The following is an 18,371-nucleotide window of genomic DNA, read 5'->3' on the forward strand; positions in this document are numbered from 1 at the left end:
GTCGTAACGCAAGTTACGAAGAACGCACGTACCGTTCACATCTTATGGAAATATATTCCGGAACTCTTAGAGGGTACAAGGGGTCAGCGGAAGTTTACGTATAACTGCGACTGTGCTTGTTGGCCAGCCGAGGTTCAGACCGACATTTACACACAAGTTCATCACCGTTTTCTGGTACCGCCATTTCGCAATAACTTACTGTAAATTACTATCCTAGTCCTCGATATTTTGTCATCTTCGAATGCATTATACGCAACATGTACAGATCAGTGTATCTACTCATTACTACTATCACTTAAGCTGCTAAAGTTTATTCATTTTGTAATTTAATGGTAGTGTTGTGTCAGATTGGAGGAGATATATGGGAGTCGTACTGACAGTCATGAGCAATACTTCTTTGCTCCACCACAAAGATAAATGCTCCTACCGTAGCACAAAAACGGTGAGTATAACGTATAATATCATATTGCTGAAGATCATACATGTGGTTGTTGTTGTGGTCTTCAGTCCAGAGTCTGGTTTGATGCAGCTCTCAATGCTACTCTATCCTGTGCAAGTCATTTCATCTCCCAGTACCAACTGCAACCTACATCCTTCTGAATCTGCTTCGTGTATTCATCTCTTGGTCTCCCTCTACGATTTTTATCCTCCACACACCCTCCAATAATAAATTGGTGATCCCTTGATGCCTGAGAACGTGTCCTACCAACCGATCCCTTCTTCTAGTCAATTTCTGCCACAAGTTCCTCTTCTCAACAATTCTATTCAATACCTCCCCATTACTTATGTGGTCTACCCATCTAATCTTCAGCATTCTTCTGTAGCACCACATTTCGAAAGCTTCTGTTCTATTCTTGTCCAAACTATTTATCGTCCATGTTTCATTTCCATACGTAGCTGCACTCCATACAAATACTTTCAGAAACATCTTCCTGAGCCTATTTCATATCCTCTCTACTTCTACCATCACTGGTATTTTGCTCCCCAAATAGCAAAACTCATTTACTACTTTAAGTGTCTCATTTCCTAATCTAATTCCCTCAGCATCACCCGACTCAATTCTACTACATTCCATTATCCTCGTTTTGCTTTTGCTGATGTTCATCTTGTATCCTCCTTTCAAGACACTGTCCATTCCGTTCAACTGCTCTTCCAGGTCCTTTGCTGTCTCTGAAAGAATTACAATGTCATCGGTGAACCTCAATTTTTTTATTTCTTCTCCGTGTATTTTAATTCCTACTCCAAATTTTTCTTTTGTTTCCTTTACTGCTTGCTCAATATGCAGACATCGGGGATAAGTTACAACCCTGCCTCACTGCCTACCAAACCACTGCTCCCCTTTAATGCCCCTCGACTCTTATAACTGACATCTGGTTGCTGTACAAATTGTAAATAGCCTTTTGCTCCCTGTGTTTCACACCTGCCACCTTCAAAGCTTGAAAGAGTGTGTTCCAGTCAACATTGTCAAAAGCTTTCCCTAAGTCTGCAAATGCTAGGAACGTAGGTTTGCCTTTCCTTAATCTATCTTCTAAGATAAGTCGTAGGGTCGGTATTGCCTCACGTTTGTCGCCTGTCTCATACATCTTGCTCACCAGATGGTAGAGTTTTGTCAAGACTGGCTATCCCGTGGCAGTCAGTAGTTCTAATGGAATGTTGTCTACTCCCAGGTCCTTGTTTCGACTTAGGTCTTTCAGTGCTCTGTCAAACTCTTCACACACTATCATATTTCCCATTTCATCTTCATCTACCTCCTCTTCCATTTCCACAATATTGCCCTCAAGTACATCTCCCTTGTATAGACCATCTATGTACCGCTTCTTCCTTTCTGGTTTCCCTTCTTTGCTTAGAACTGGGTTTTCATCTGAGCTCTTGATATTCATACAAGTGGTTCACTTTTCTCGACAGATCTCTTTAACTTTCATGTTAGGCAGTATCTATCTTATCCCTAGTGATATATGGCTGTACATCCTTATATTTAGCAATCCCAGCTTAGCCATTTTGCATTTTCTGACAAACTCATTTTTGAGACCTTTGTATTCCTTTTTGCCTGCTTTATGTAGTGCATTTTTATATTTTCTCCTTTCATCAATTAAATTCAATATATCTTCTGCCACCCAAGCATTTCTACTAGCCCTCGTCTTTTTACCTATGTGATCCTCTGCTCCATTTACTATTTCATCCCTCAAAGTTACCCATTCTTCTTCTACTGTATCTCTTTCCCTCATTCCTGTCAGTCGTTCCCTAATGCTCTACCTGAAACTCTCTACAATCTCTGGTTCTGTCAGTTTGTCCAGGTCTCATCTCCTTGAATTCTCTCCTTTTAAGTTTCTTCAGTTTCAATGTACAGTTCATAACCAACAGATTGTGGTCAGATTCCATCTCAGCCCCTGGAAATGTCTTACAATTTAAAACCTTTTCCTAAATCTCTGTCTTACCATTATATAATCTCTCTGAAACCTTCCACTATCTCTCCCATGTATACAACCTTCTTTCATGATGCTTGAACCAAGTGTTAGCTATGATTAAGTTATGTTATGTGCAAAATTCCCCCCCCCCCCCCCCCCCGCCCATGAACCGTAGACCTTGCCGTTGGTGGGGAAGCTTGCGTGCTTCAACGATACAGATAGCCGTACCGAATGTGCAACCACAACGGAGGGGTATCTGTTGAGAGGCCAGACAAACGTGTGGTTCCTGAAGAGGGGCAGCAGCCTTTTCAGTAGTTGCAAGGGCAACAGTCTGGATGATTCACTGATCTGGTCTTGTAACAAAAACCAAAACAGCCTTGCTGTGTTGTACTGCGGAGCGTGGAATGTCAGATCCCTTAATTGGACAGGTAGATTAGAAAATTTAAAAAGGGAAATGGATAGGTTAAAGTTGGATATAGTGGGAATTAGTGATGTTCGGTGGGCAGGAGGAACAAGACTTTTGGTCAAATGAATACAGTGTTATAAATACAAAATCAAATAGGGGTAATGCAGGAGTAGGTTTAATAATGAATAGGAAAATAGGAATGTGGGTAAGCTACTACAAACAGCACAGCGAGCGCATTGTTGTGGCCAAGATAGACACGAAGCCCATGCCTAAGACAGTAGTACAAGCTTATATGCCATCTAGCTCTGCAGATGACGAAGAAATTGAAGAAATGTATGATGAAATAAAAGAAATTATTCAGATAGTGAAGGGAGACGAAAATTTAATAGCCATGAGTGACTGGAATTCGGTAGTAGGAACAGGGAGAGAAGGAAACATAGTAGATGAATTTGGATTGGGTGTAAGAAATGAAAGAGGAAGCCGTCTGGTAGAATTTTGAACAGAGCATAACTTAATCAAAGCTAACACTTGGTTCAAGAATCATCAAAGAAGGTTGTATACATGGAAGAACCCTGGAGATACTAAAAGATATCAGATAGTTTATATAACGGCAAGACAGAGATTTAGGAACCAGGTTTTAAATTGTAATACATTTCCAGGGGCAGATGTGGACTCTGACCACAATCTGTTGGTTATGACCTGTAGATTAAAACTGAACGAACTGCAAAAAGGTGGGAATTTAAGGAGATGGGACCTGGATAAATTGAAAGAACCAGAGATCGCACAGAGTTTCAGGGAGAGCATAAGGGAACAATTGACAAGAACGGAGGAAAGAAATACAGTGGAAGAAGAATGGGTAGCTTTGAGGGATGAAGTAGTGAAGGCAGCAGAGGCTCAAGTAGGTAAAAAGACGAGGGCTAATAGAAATCCTTGACTGACAGAAGAAATATTGAATTTAATTGACGAAAGGAGAAAACATAAAAATGCATTAAATGAAGCAGGCAAAAGGGAATACAAATGTCTCAAAAATGAGATCGACAGGAAGTGAAAAATGGCTAAGCAGCCATGGCTAGAGGACAAATGTAATGATATAGAGGCTTATCTCACTAGAGGTAAGATAGATACAGCCTACAGGAAAATTAAAGAGACCTTTGGAGATAAGAGAACCAGTGCATGAAGATCATGAGCTCAGATGGAGACCCAGTTCTAAGCAAAGAAGGGAAAGCAGAAAGGTGGAAAGAGTATATAGAGGGTCTATACAAGGGCGAAGTACTTGAGGACAAAATTGTGGAAATGGAACAGGATGTAGATGAAGATGAAATGGGAGATATGATACTGCGCGTAGAGTTTGACAGAGCACTGAAAGACTGGAGTTGAAACAAGGCCCCGGGAGTAGACAACATTCCATTACAACTACTGACAGCCCTGGGAGAGCCAGTCCTGACCAAACTCTACCACCTGGTGAGCAAGATGCATGAGACAGGCGAAATACCCTCAGACTTCAAGACGAATGTAATAATTCCAATCCCAAATAAAGCAGGTGTTGACAGATGTGAAAATTACCGAACTATCAGTTTAATAAGTCACGGCTGCAAAATACTAACGCGAATTCTTTACAGACGAATGGAAAAACTGGTAGAAGCCGACCTTGGGGAAGATCAGTTTGGATGCCGTATAAATATGGGAACATGTGAGGCAATACTGACCCTACAACTTGTTTTAGAAGCTAGATTAAGGAAAGGCAAACCTACGTTTCTAGCATTTGTAGACTTAGAGAAAGCTTTTGACAATGTTGACTGGAATACGCTCTTTCAAATTCTGAAGGTGGCAGGAACAAAATACAGGGAGCGAAAGGCTATTTACAATTTGTACAGAGACCAGATGGCAGTTATAAGAGTCGAGGGGCATGAAAGGGAAGCAGGGGTTGGGAAGGGAGTGAGACAGGGTTGTAGCCTCTCCCCGATGTTATTCAATCTGTATATTGAACAAGCAGTAAAGGAAACAAAAGAAAAATTCGGAGTAGGTATTAAAATCCATGGAGAAGAAATAAAAACTTTAAGGTTCGCCGATGACATTGTAATTCTGTCAGAGACAGCAAAGGACTTGGAAGAGCAGTTGAACGGAATGGACGGTGTCTTAAAAGGAGGATGTAAGATGAACATCAACAAAAGCAAAACGAGGATAATGGAATGTAGTACAATTAAGTCTGGTGATGCTGAGGGAATTAGATTAGGAAATGAGACACTTAAAGTAGTAAAGGAGTTTTGCTATTTGGGGAGCAAAATAACTGATGATGGTCGAAGTAGAGAAGATATAAAATGTAGACTGGCAATGGAAAAGAAAGCGTTTCTGAAGAAGAGAAATTTGTTAACATCGAGTATAGATTTAAGTGTCAGGAAGTCGTTTCTGAAAGTATATGTATGGAGTGTAGCCATGTATGGAAGTGAAACATGGACGATAACTAGTTTGGACAAGAGGAGAATAGAAGCTTTCGAAATGTGGTGCTACAGAAGAATGCTGAAGATTAGCTGATATGCCGCCCTAAGTGGCCGTGCGGTTCTAGGCGCTGCGGTCTGGAACCGCAAGACCGCTACGGTCGCAGTTTCGAATCCTGCCTCGGGCATGGATGTTTGTGATGTCCTTAGGTTTGTTAGGTTTCACTAGTTCTAAGTTCTAGGGGACTAATGACATCAGAAGTTGAGTCCCATAGTGCTCAGAGCCATTTGAACTATATTTGAAGATTAGATGGGTAGATCACATAACTAACGAGGAGGTAATGAATAGAATTGGGGAGAAGAGAAGGTTGTGGCATGACTTTACTAGAAGAAGGGATCGGTTGGTAGAACATGTTCTGAGGCATCAAGGAATCACAAATTTAGTATTGGAGGTCAGCGTGGAGGGTAAAAATCGTAGAGAGAGACCAAGAGATGAATACACTAAGCAGATTCAGAAGAATGTAGGATGCAGTAGATACTGGGAGATGAAGAAGCTTGCACAGGACAGAGTAGCGTGGAGAGCTGCATCAAACCAGTCTCAGGACTGAAAACCACAACAACAACAACTGTGCAAAATTCTACCAGGCAGCTTCCTCTTTCATTCCTTACGCCCATTCCATATTCACCTACTACCTTTCCTTCTCTTCCTTTTCCTACTATCGAATTCCAGTCACCCACGACTATTAAATTTTCGTCTCCCTTCCCTATCTTAAACATTTCTTTTGTCTCATCATGTATTTTATCAACCTCTTCGTCATCTGCGGAGCTAGTTGGCAAACAAAAATTACTCGAACCGAAATGTAGTGTGAGGAGGGCTACGCGAGAGGCGTTCAATGAATTCGAAAGTAACGTTCTATGTACTGACTTGGCAGAAAATCCTAAGAAATTTTGGTCTTATGTCAAAGCGGTAGGTGGATCGAAACAAAATGTCCAGACACTCTGTGACCAAAATGGTACTGAAACAGAGGATGACAGACTAAAGGCCGAAATACTAAATGTCTTTTTCCAAAGCTGTTTCACAGAGGAAGACTGCACTGTAGTTCCTTCTCTAGATTGTCGTACAGATGACAAAATGGTAGATATCGAAACAGACGACAGAGGGATAGAGAAACAATTAAAATTGCTCAAAAGAGGAAAGGCCGCTGGACCTGATGGGATACCAGTTCGATTTTACGCAGAGTACGCGAAGGAACTTGCCCCCCTTCTTGCAGCGGTGTACCGTAGGTCTCTAGAAGAGCGTAGCGTTCCAAAGGATTGGAAAAGGGCACAGGTATTCCCCGTTTTCAAGAAGGGACGAAGTGACGTCATAAGCGCGTGACTGCGTGTGAGATCGCTCTCTAATTTTTCATCTATTTTTAGTTTTCAGATATATATTTTAACTGTTTTTGTGATAATATTTACTATATAAGTGACTTATTAGTGGTTTCTTCATTCACCTCTGCATTTCGTGTGTTGTGGCCTGATATTTGTGAGTGTTTCGTACCGAACAACTTAACCTCTTACCCGTGTTTACATTCCGCGCTGACCAGTTGCAGCTGTAGCGGCGCATCGAAAGCTAAGTACTAATTAATTGTTTGTGTATAGTAGTTTATTTAGGAACTTTAGTAGTCTTCAACCGGTGTTCTTGGTGTTTTCCGGTGAAATAACTTCAGAAGAAATTTTTGCGAACTGCTTTCAGTTTCGTTACTGTCATTAGACGCTTGATTTTCTTTCTGTGTTAGTATTTTGTTATATTCTCATTTGTTGTTGATTAATACTGTCAATAATAGTAGTTACTTCCCTTGTAGAGCAAGTTTGTGATAATTGTAGTCAGTTTTAACATCTTCTTATTGTAGTAGCGGAACTTAGATAAAGTTGTTTTCTTGTTTCAATAATTGTAAAATTTTACCATGAGTGAGAAGTGTGGGCTTTGCCGTAGGTTCGTGAGTAGTGGATTGCGGTGTGAGACTTGTTCGAAGTATTTTCACTGGGGGGAATGCAGTGGGGAAGCCAGTGGGCATTCTGGTGAGATCCTCTCCTGGAACTGCCGGTTATGTAGCAAGAGTAAGTTGATAGAGGAGCAGGAGCGTAAGATCTGTGCCCTTCAGGTGCAGTTGAAAAACGCACAGGAGGAGCTAGATAGGATGAGGAGGGAGAAGGGGGTTGGGGAATGGGAGCTGGCTGTTGGCAAGAGATCTGCTAGGAGAAGGAGATTTTCAGATAGTTTTACTATTGGTGTTTGTAATAGATATGACCAACTGTCAGAGTCTAGTGGAGAGGAATCTCTAGTAGCTGTAGATGTAGGAAGTATGCAGCAGACCTCAGCAGTTACGGTGGCTAGGACAGTTGCAAAGTCTAAGAGAAAGAAGAAGGTTCTGCTGTTAGGTAGTTCTCATGGTAGAGGTGTAGGCCAGCAGTTGCAGGAAGTTTTGGGGAGTGAGTACCAGGTCACCAGCATTGTGAAGCCTAATGCAGGATTGGCTCAGGTGACTTTTAACATAGGGGGGTTATGTAAGGATTTTACTAAAGAGGATCAGGTAGTGATTGTGGGTGGGGCTGGTAATAGTATTGATAAGGATGGGAAGTATGACATAGATGGTGACCTGGAAAAGATAGCCACTCAGACTGGCAACACGAATGTGCATTTCGTGGAACTGTTTCAGCGTCACGATCGGCCTCATCTTAATATAGCCGTCAGGCGTAATAACATGAGACTTGGGGGTGCGCTGGTGACAGAAGGCATGAGTCACATTTCAGTGGTGTCGGTGGAGTCTATCAGTAGGACGGGTTTCACTAGACATGGCCTGCACCTCAACAGGTATGGGAAGGGGAGGTTGGCAAAACTTATAGGTGACAACATAGGTGGGGGTGGTGGGATCACTCATGGGAAAATTCCGGTAGTTGTGGGTGTTAGAGCTGTACCTTTTTTAGATTGAAGTCAGCTGATAGGTATTCCTGCTTAAGGGAAGTCTCTCTAACAAAGAAACCACTTTCTACAAAGCTTGGGTATCCGATTAATGAGGGAATTAGTATATTTCATCAAAATATACAAGGTATTCGAGATAAAGTTAGTGAACTGCTTATAGATGTTGACTCTGAAATTATTGGTATATCTGAACACTTCTTAAATAAGGAGATAATTCAGAGGCTTCCTTTACCAGGATACAGGTTGGCTGGCAGCTTTTCTAGGAGCTCTTTGCGGTGTGGGGGAGTAGCCATGTATGTGAAAAACGGTATCCCATTTGAGACAATTGATGTTTCAAAGTACTGCACTGAAAAGGTGTTTGAATGTTGTGCAGGTGTGGTTAAATTTAGTGGAGCTAAACTTCTTACTGTTGTTATTTATAGATCCCCAGACTCCGATTTCACAACATTTTTGCTAAAGCTAGAGGAGGTTCTTGGTTCACTTTATAGGAAATACAAAAAGTTAGTTATATGTGGTGACTTCAATATTAATTGTATAAGTGATTGTGCAAGGAAAAGGATGCTGGTAGACCTCCTTAATTCATATAATCTTATGCAAACCGTATTCTTTCCAACGAGAGTGCAAGGGAACAGTAGAACAACAATAGACAATATTTCTGTTCATTCGTCATTATTAGAAGGGCATTCTGTTAGCAAAAAGGTGAATGGCCTTTCAGATCATGATGCACAAATTTTAAGTCTAAAAGATTTTTGTGCTTCAACACATGTTAAATATAGTTACCAACTTTTTAAGAAAGCTGATCCAGTTGCTGTACAGACTTTTGTAAACCTTATCAAGGAACAAGATTGGCAAAATAGACGATAAATATAATGCTTTCCTCAAGACTTTTCTCGTGCTCTTTGAAAGTTGCTTTCCGTTAGAACGTTTAAAACAGGGTACTAGCACAAACAGGCAGCCTGGGTGGCTGACTAAAGGGATAAGAATATCTTGTAGAACAAAGTGGTAATTATATCAAAACGTTAGAAACAGTCAAAATCTAAATGCAGCAGCCCATTACAAACAGTATTGTAAAGTGCTTAAAAAAGTTATTAGGAAGGCAAAAAGTATGTGGTATGCAGATAGAATAGCTAAGTCTCAGGGTAAAATTAAAACTATATGGTCACTCGTAAAGGAAGTGGCTGGTCTGCAGAGACAGGTCGAGGATATAGAATCAGTGCGTAGTGGGGATGTCCGTGTTGCTGATAAGTCGCATATATGTACAGTACTTAATAATCACTTTCTGAATATAGCAGGTGAACTAAATAGAAACCTAGTCCCAACAGGGAATCATATAGCGCTCTTAGAAAAAAGTGTTCCGAGACTGTTACCTGAAATGCTCCTCCATGATACTGACAAGAGGGAGATTGAGTTAATAATTAAATCACTAAAGACCAAGAACTCTCATGGATATGGCGGGGTATCTAGCAGAATACTGAAGTATTGTTCCACGTATATTAGCTCAGTACTTAGCCATATCTGTAACTTTTCCTTTAGCAGTGGTCGGTTTCCTGACCGATTAAAGTACTCGGTAGTGAAGCCACTTTATAAAAAGGGAGACAGGGATAATGTTGACAATTATAGACCTATTTCTATGCCATCGGTGTTTGCTAAGGTTATTGAGAGGCTTGTATATACAAGGTTACTGCAGCATTTAAATTCACATAATTTGCTGTCAAATGTACAGTTTGGTTTTAGAAATGGCTTAACAACTGAAAATGCTATATTCTCTTTTCTCTGTGAGGTTTTGGACGGATTAAATAAAAGGTTGAGAACGTTAGGTGTTTTCTTTGATTTACCGAAGGCTTTTGACTGTGTTGACCACAAAATATTACTGCAGAAGTTGGACCATTATGGAGTAAGGGGAGTAGCTTACAATTGGTTCGCCTCCTACTTTAAGAACAGAAAGCAGAAGGTAATCCTCCGCAATATTGAGAGTGGTAATGATGTTCAGTCCCAATGGGGCACTGTTAAATGGGGCGTTCCCCAAGGGTCGGTGCTGGGGCCACTGCTGTTCCTTATTTATGTAAATGATATGCCTTCTAGTATTACAGGTGATTCAAAAATATTTCTGTTTGCTGATGACACCACCTTGGTAGTGAAGGATCTTGTGTGTAATATTGAAACATTATCAAATAATGTAGTTCATGAAGTAAGTTCATGGCTTGTGGAAAATAATTTGATGCTAAATCACAGTAAGACTCAGTTTTTACAGTTTCTAACCCACAATTCAACAAGAACTGACATTTTAATCAAACAGAATGGGCATGTTATAAGCGAGACGGAACAGTTCAAGTTCCTAGGCGTACGGATAGATAGTAAGCTGTTGTGGAAAGCCCATGTTCAGGATGTTGTTCAGAAACTAAATGCCGCTTTATTTACCATTAGAACAGTATCTGAAATAAGTGACATTTCAACACGAAAAGTAGTATACTTCGCATATTTTCATACGCTTATGTCATATGGTATTATTTTTTGGGGTAATTCTTCTGATTCAAAAAGGGTATTTTTGGCTCAAAAACGGGCTGTTCGAGCTATGTATGGTGTAAGTTCGAAAACCTCTTGTCGACCCCTATTCAATAGTCTGGGAATTTTGACATTGCCCTCACAGTATGTATTTTCTTTAATATCGTTTGTTGTTAGCAATATTAGCTTATTCCCAAGAGTTAGCAGCTTTCACTCAGTTAATACTAGGCAGAAATCAAATCTGCATGTGGAATGCACTTCCTTGACTCTTGTGCAGAAAGGAGTGCAGTATTCTGCTGCATCCATTTTCAATAAGCTACCACAAGAACTCAAAAATCTTAGCAGTAGCCCAAACACTTTTAAGTCTAAACTGAAGAGTTTCCTCATGGCTCACTCCTTCTATTCTGTCGAGGAGCTCCTGGAAGAGATAAAAAATTAAGCAAATTCCAGTGTTACATTCTTGATTTTCTTTATTTAAACTAACGACTTGTTTCATTTTATCTGTTTCTACAATCGTGTTATAATTTCATGTATTGACTCGTTCCATGACCATGGAGACTTCTCCTAAATGTGGTCCCACGGAACAATAAATAAATAAATAAAAATAAAAAGAACTATAGACCTCTATCTCTAACGTCGATCAGTTGTAGAATTTTGGAACACGTATTATGATCGAGTGTAATGAATTTTCTGGAGACTAGAAATCTACTCTGTAGGAATCAGCATGGGTTTCGAAAAAGAGGGTCGTGTGAAACCCACGATACTCAGAGGACCATAGACACTGGTTCACAGGTAGATGCCGTGTTTCTTGACTTCCGCAAGGCGTTCGATACAGTTCTCCACAGTCGTTTAATGAACAAAGTAAGAGCATATGGACTATCAGACCAATTGTGTGATTGGATTGAAGAGTTCCTAGATAACAGAACGCAGCATGTCATTCTCAATGGAGAGAAGTCTTCCGAAGTAAGAGTGATTTCAGGTGTGCCACAGGGGAGTGTCATAGGACCGTTGTTATTCACAATATACATAAATGACCTTGTGGATGACATCGGAAGTTCACTGAGGCTTTTTGCAGATGATGCTGTGGTGTATCGAGAGGTTGTAACAATGGAGAATTGTACCGAAATTCAGGAGGATCTGCAGCGAATTGACGCATGGTGCAGGGAATGGCAATTGAATCTCAATGTAGACAAGTGTAATGTGCTGCGAATACATAGAAAGAAAGATCCCTTATCATTTAGCTACAATATAGCAGGTCAGCAACTGGAAGCAGTTAATTCCATAAATTATCTCGGAGTACGCATTAGGAGTGATTTAAAATGGAATGATCAGATAAAGTTGATCGTCGATAAAGCAGATGCCAGACTGAGATTCATTGGAAGAATAGTAAGGGAATGCAATCCGAAAACAAAGGAAGTAGGTTAAAGTACGCTTGTTCGGCCACTGCTTGAATACTGCTCAGCAGTGTGGGATCCATACCAGATAGGGTTGATAGAAGAGAGAGAGAAGATCCAACGGAGAGGAGCGCGCTTCGTTACAGGATCATTTAGAAATCACGAAAGCGTTACGGAGATGATAGATAAACTCCAGTGGAAGAGTCTGCAGAAGAGACGCTCGGTAGCTCGGTACTGGCTTTTGTTAAAGTTTCGAGAACATACCTTCACCGAAGAGTCAAGCAGTATATTGCTCCCTACTACGTATATCTCGCGAAGAGAGCATGAGGATAAAATCAGAGAGATTAGAGCCCACACAGAGGCATACCGACAATCCTTCTTTCCACGAACAATACGAGACTAGAATAGTAGGGAGAAACGATAGAGGTACTCAGGGCAACCTCCGCCACACACCGTCAGGTGGCTTGCGGAGTGTGGATGTAGATGTAGATGTAGATAAACTTGTACTACTGTGGTAGGCGTGGGCTTCTTGTCTACCTTAGCCACAATACTGTGTTCACTATGCTGTTTGTGGTAGCTTACCTGCACTCCTATTTTTTTTATTCATTATTAAACTTACTCCTGCATTAGCCCTATTTGATTTTGTATTTATAACCCTGTATTCTCCTGACCAGAAGTCTTTTCCTCCTGCCACCGAACTGTATCTAACTTTAACCTATCCATTTCCCTTTTTAAATTTTCTAACCCAACTGCCCGATTAAGGAATCTGACATTCCACGCTCCGATCCGTAGAACACGTTTTCTTTCTCTGGATAACGTCCTCCTGAGTAGTCCGCGGCTGGAGATCCGAAAGGAGGACTATTTTACCTCCAGAATATTTTACCCAAGGGGGCACCATCATCATTTAACCATACAGTAAAGCTGCATGCCCTCGGGAAAAATTACGGCTGTAGTTTCCCCTTGCTTTCAGCCGTTCGCAGTACAGCACAGCAAGGCCGTTTTGGTTAGTTTTACAACGCGACGTCAGTCAATCATCCGTACTGTTGCCCCTGCAACTACTGAAAAGGCTGCTGCCCCTCTTCAGGAACCACACATTTGTCTTGCCTCTCAACAGATACCCCTCCATTGTGGTTGCACTTACATACGGCTATCTCTATCACTGAGACACGCAAGGCTCCCCATCAACGGCAAGATCCATAGTTCATGGGGGGAGATCATACATGTAATAGCTAAAAAAAAATTCTGGAGGGGGCAAGGGGGACAGAATTTCTGGCGGTGGATTTTTTCCTGATGGGACGCTAGTTGTTTAACTTTCTGACTTCTGGATGGGGGGAGGGGTTAATTTTTCCCCTTAGGGGACCGTTTCAAAACATCTTGACAGATTCGCGTTTTCTTACGAGTTAACTCTAGTTCCTCAGCGCAGTCAGCTCTGTTAGCTGCAGGGTGTTGGCATCTCGCAGCTTACAAGCTGAATTCAGTGATCCCGTGCCCAAGATCCAAAAAATTCGCCAGCCATCGTAAACAATGTACAATATATTATTGTTGAATATCATACCTGTAATAGTTAAAAATGATTTTCTTGTGGGACAAAATTTCTGGGAATGGATATGTTCCTAGAGAAGGACCCAAACCAATTTCTGATTTCTGAATGGAAGGAGGGGTCGAGTTTTTCTCCAATGGGACCCTTTCTACTCTAAAGCCACCGCTGTACTGCATGCATGGCGATGTGTGTCAGAACAAATGCACACAAATTTATGTGCTTCTAAAGAGTATGATGCATCTGCAGTAGGAAGTATGACAGAGTGTGGATGCATGCATCATAATTTTAATGACATCACACGGTAGCTGCCATGTTGGATGACATTATGACATATGTCATGGTGCATGGCATGACATTATGTATCATATTACTTTGCTTGATACAATGCTTTATTGTATGACATGGGTACTAACAAGTAAAAAAGGTCTATTTGTCAGATGTTTTGATTTAAATATGTTTGAAGCAGCCAAATATGCGGAAAAGCTAGTTACCAATTCTGGCTTTGACATGATCCACCTTTTTTGTGCAATGGAATGGCCATTTTTCATTCACGTAATTATTTAGTGAGGATGTTCTACAAAACACACGAAGAAATCAGCAGAAGACGGTGGTTATCTCAAACCCTCTCCTCACATTTCCGTACAGGTGCTCTGCAGAGAGTACATGTAGAAGCTAATGGCCTGTTCATTCATCATCATAGTTCATTTTCTCAATAAACCGTTCCACAGATGGGCAACACCTTCAGATAAGATTTTCAGTTGGTATATATCACAAATATGGCAATGAAAGTCAATATCTTGAAGATTTTCTTTGCTAACAGAAACCGAATTATCGGTCGCATTTCACATTTGGCGTGGCTGTCAACTTGCGAGGTGCCTGGGCTAGCAGAGTATTTAACACTAAATTCTTCCAGAATCTTCATATGGAAATAATGCTTTAAGCCCCCCCCCCCCCCCCCCCCCACTTTTCTAGCTCTGACTTTTGTTGTTGCACATGGATTAAGAAGAAACGCGAACTGATTGTAACCGACCCTGCAAGTGGAGTAGAAAAGAGTTTGGCACCTGCAATAATTTAATTTGATAGAAATTAATTTGATAAAGGAAAGTTTCATTAATGTAGTGAGAAATAGAAGTGTTGCTCTACCGATCAACAGAATGAAAGTTATGTCCAAAATAACAATTTGATTTATTATGACTAAACTCAAAATAATAAACAAAACATGAAACATTTACAATACGTCAAATTGGATACTCAAATAAATGCTGTGAAGGTGAAGTTGTCCATAAATTAGATTGTGATATTTATGACCAAGTGGTATGTGGAGCCAATTCAGTGCAACTCAAATCTTAAGAGGAACACCCAGCCAACCCATCATTAATTGCTGCTACAGTAGTGAGAACTCAGACAATGAACACCCAAGACAGAACCATGTAAGAAAAGATGGGAACAGGCGCGCTCTGCTGAGCTCTGATTAGCACAGAGCAAAATTCCTTAATCTGCCGGTGCTGCGGTCATACTTTACCAAGCTCTCTTCTTAACTGAAAGGACACGATCTGGCATACCGGAGGCGACGGCTGGTTGCTTCGACGTCCCGTCGTGGTGATAATGTCGCGAGTATAGCCCGAAACAAATTATCCTGGTCTGGTTGCTCCAGACTAAAGGCTTCCTAGCAACACAAATGCACCTCTGAGGGAGACGAAGAAGGCTCGCCACACAATCACTGACGGTACAGTGATTGATTTTAGCAGGCGAAGTCACACAGTAAGGCCGATACAGTCAAGTTAGGCCAAAACTGTTCAAGACAGACAACATAGGCCGCTTTTACGCAGAACGCTCAATTGCCAACTGTACTCGGAAAGTTACATTGAAGTCGAAACTTCAGCAACTTCGTCAAACACTTACAATTAAATGAAAGTATATTAGACAGCGAACGGAAGGCAGGCTGTCCAGAGCAGCGAGAGCTCAGTCTTGTAACCTACTCCGACCGAAAGGCGAGAGCTGACTAACTCAAGAATACTCGTACAAGCCGAACACAGAACATTACCGGCCCCACCACAGTGGCTGTGGTTAAACGTGCCAATAAGCAACTCACTCTATTGCTGAAGCACTACTATTCCACCAATGGAGATACTTGGCGCCAATTTCTGCGCCGATTTTGCTACGTCACGGAGCTATGCCCTGAGCAAGCCAATTACAGTTACGATTTTGCAGAAAACGCGGGAAATTGCCCGCCAAGACTGCCTGAAAACACATGTAATTCCCACGCCTCGCTGGTAGCCCGCCAGAAAGTCTTTTCACTAAGTTTCTGCGAAGTAACGGAACCTCTAGCCCAGCCGCTCCTCAGGCCCCTGTGGGCGTGTCGCTCCTGCTCTTATGACAATGTCGGCGTCTGGAAAGCATCCACTCGACTCCCTCACACCTGTCAGCTTAACGCTTTCAACATCAGCAGAACCCGCCTGTCACCGGACCACCCAGGTGACGAGAGACGCTGCTTGGGAAGTCTGCGTGTGAAGCAATAGGAACTTTTCACCACATGCAATTAGAGAGGAAAATATTCATATCTTCTGAGTTCACAATACTACCCTTGTAATGACAATACTCGGTCATACTTCCCCAAATCGAATTACTCAGGGTAAGATATAAATATGAGAGGGAGCAAGTCACTGTGTGGTTCTAAAAGCATGCCACCTCTCGAACTAAAGCACTGATTCCGGGTGACTGCTCTGCCCACATGTGAAAGCAGAACTCTTTCATGTTATAGCAGCTCCTAGTGCGCTGAAGCACAACTTGAGTCATGTTGGTGACTGTTCCAATGCTACGTGAAAACGTTGATTACTTTCTCATGTAGCCCTTATGCCTGTGGACCTAGTATTAGTGATTATGTTTGTATCCGACGACTAATGAATTCCACACAGTATACACTATTGCATTCAGGTAAGGTATACCTGAAGATATACACATTGCTAGGGGAACCACAGGTACGGGAAATCCACGCTGTGACAGTTACACAGGTGCTGTCTGGGCAGTAGACGGCTCGCGTGCAGCCGTTTGCAGAGTGCCAGTTCCTCCGCGGCAGCGGGAGTGTCGGCAGCTGACGCGGGGGAACGATTCACGCGTGTGGCCGGTATTGGGAGCGCGCGCCGCACCTGGCTGCCTGGCTGGCTGTCGCCTCGGCCCACTCTCGCTCGCGTATCGACCACGCGGGGCGCGGCGGGCGGGTGATTGCGAGCGAGAACGGCGCGGCGCAGCCATTCCGCCGTGTAAGAACGAGCCGGCATTGTCTGCCGGGGCCATTGTGCCCTCGCATCCCGCCGGCCAGCCCCATATGAATGCCGGACGACTGGCCAGCTTTCCCTCCTACCTGTAGAGGTGGCCTGCGTGGAGCACGGAGTGCCGACCTTCTGACGGGGCAGTTTGTGGAGAGTGCGGGTCGTACTGTCCGTTAATATGCTGCTAAGCATCGACCTAGATCCGATACATACAACAAAGAAATACTTTTTGTTGTAGGAAGAGATATACTTCATTTCGGATCAGCATTCTATAATTTTAGAAGCCCTCAGATGCCTACATCAGAAGAGGATATGTACCGACATATATATAGCACCGGATTATTATTTGTATAAAAAATTCCCGGATCACGTCTCGTTAAATCGCATTTTCTGTTCTGTACGTATTGTAATTAACCCTTTAACTGCTCTCGACGTGTTGACGCGCATTTGTACCTGTCCCAGTGTGGTTTGAACGTATTTACGCGCGCCACCAGTCCCTCTACGTGGTGCTCTGAACGTGTTTACATGCGCTTCCTTAGTGGTACGTGTGTGCTCCTGACGACTTGAGACGCACTGCCGCTTCTTCCGCTGTGTCCTCCGGCCGCGTTAACGCGCCCAGCCGCACATCCGTGCCCAGCGCCTGGTGGCTGCTGAGCGTTCCGCCGGCCCGGTTGAAGTATCGTGAGCGTTTGCTTCCGGCACGGTTGAAGTATCGTGAGCGTTTGCTTCCGGCACGGTTGAAGTATCGTGAGCGTTTGCTTCCGGCACGGTTGAAGTATCGTGAGCGTTTGCTTCCGGCACGGTTGAAGTATCGTGAGCGTTTGCTTCCGGCACGGTTGAAGTATCGTGAGCGTTTGCTTCCGGCACGGTTGAAGTATCGTGAGCGTTTGCTTCCGGCACGGTTGAAGTATCGTGAGCGTTTGCTTCCGGCACGGTTGAAGTATCGTGAGCGTTTGCTTCCGGCACGGTTGAAGTATCGTGAGCGTTTTGCGTTGCAGTTTCAGTCTGTGCACTTACTGACCGTTGACGCCGTTAACGTTTTAAGAAGAAATTGACACGCCGCCGTGGTTGTACAGACGAAGAAATCTTCGAAATTCTCACTAGAGGCGACAATGAGAATGAAATTTTTGACAGCGATGGTAATGACTATTCTTCGACTGAATCTCGAAGTCACAGTCCTTTGCCGTGTACTTCAGCTGGAACAACGGATCTGTCAACGAGGGAGGGATATCACTCAGAATCTCATGGGTCTGAGAGTGATAGTGAAGTGCCATTGAAAAGAGCTCGCTTTAGTGACACATTTGACTGGAAGAAAAGTGATTGTCGTCCATTTATGCCTGCATCCGATGGTTCAGCTTCTGGACACAACAGTGGTTTAGGACCGGATTCAAGTGTTTTATCATATTTCCTAGTATTTTTAACGGAAGAACTGATGAAATTTGTAGCAGATACTAC

Source organism: Schistocerca americana, chromosome 5 (genome assembly GCF_021461395.2).
Source record: "Schistocerca americana isolate TAMUIC-IGC-003095 chromosome 5, iqSchAmer2.1, whole genome shotgun sequence".
NCBI classification, from domain to species: domain Eukaryota; kingdom Metazoa; phylum Arthropoda; class Insecta; order Orthoptera; family Acrididae; genus Schistocerca; species Schistocerca americana.